The 1,250-nt window shown below is 42.2% G+C and overlaps 1 pseudogene; it reads left to right on the forward strand.

Annotated features, from left to right (window-relative positions):
- Positions 1 to 264: 264 nt before the first annotated feature.
- LOC147440762 (secreted RxLR effector protein 161 pseudogene) lies at positions 265 to 1,017 on the forward strand (annotated as a pseudogene).
- The last annotated feature ends 233 nt before the right edge of the window (positions 1,018 to 1,250 follow it).

A 1,250-nucleotide genomic window follows, 5' to 3' on the forward strand; every position in this document is an offset into this window, starting at 1 on the left:
AGAAGAAGTGCTTCTGAAGCGAACTTATATGTACTTAGAGAGAATGGAAAACAAGTCATTATTATCTTGTATGTTGATGACTTGATAATCACATGTGATCACAAAGAGCTCATCCAAAAAACTCGTGAGAGTTTGAGTTCTGAATTCGAAATGACAGACTTAGGTTTGTTGCATTATTGTTTGGGGATTGAGGTTTGGCAATCCTCAAAAGGCATCTTCATCTCTCAACAAAAGTATGCAACAGAGATCCTAAAAGCTTTTGGCATGATAGATTGCAAACCTGTGAGCACTCCAATGGAGGTAAATGCAAAACTCTCCATGGAAGATTCTTCTCCCTTAGTCGACATTAAAAAATATAGAAAACTTGTGGGAAGCTTAATTTTCTTGTGCAACACTAGGCCGGGTACTTCTTTTGCAGTAGGTGTTTTAAGAAGGTTTTCCAACCAACCAAGAGAATATCATTTGAAGGCAGGTATGCGAGTTCTTAAGTACATCAAAGGTACTTTAAGCCATGGCATTTCCTATGGCATTGGCACAAATACTCTTAGTGGGTATTGTGACTCTGATTGGGCAGGAGATTGTGACTCTAGAAAGTCAGTTTCTGGATTTTGTTTCTCACTTGGTTCTGGAGTGTTTTCTTGGATCAGCAAGAAGCAGCCAACCATCGCTCTTTCTTCAACGGAAGCAGAGTATAAAGCTGCTTGTTTTGCAGCTTGTGAAGCAGTTTGGATAAGGCGAGTCCTAAAGGACTTAGGTGTTTCTCTTCATTCAGCAACAACACTTCAATGCGACAACCAGAGTTGCATGGCGATTGCCAAGAGCCCTGTCTTCCATGCATGCACAAAGCATATTGAGGTTCAGTATCATTATGTTCGAGAGCTAATTGAGGATGAAATTGTAGAGCTAGAGTATTGTCCTACTAAAGATAATTGTGCAGATATCTTCACCAAAGCTCTAGGGAAAGACCGGCTACTTCGACATCTTCATCAACTTGGAGTTGGCACACAGCCAACATAGAGCATCTTCGGGTGTTCATTGAGGGGGGGTGTTGGTATACTTGCAATGCCCACCTCTCTAAGTTTTGCCACGACAATATATGCTACACAGTTTGTAAGGCCCCCATATGAGGAGAAGCCAATGGTGCACATATATTTGGTGGATTCCAGCTATGCACGCTGATGAGATCTCTATTTGTGATCGTGGGTGGTACGGAGAAAATTCAGGGGCAACTTTGGGGGCCTCAGGGGCAG

The sequence above is a fragment of the Adiantum capillus-veneris genome, chromosome 15 (genome assembly GCF_014529385.1).
Source record: "Adiantum capillus-veneris isolate H3 chromosome 15, ASM1452938v2, whole genome shotgun sequence".
NCBI lineage: Eukaryota > Viridiplantae > Streptophyta > Polypodiopsida > Polypodiales > Pteridaceae > Adiantum > Adiantum capillus-veneris.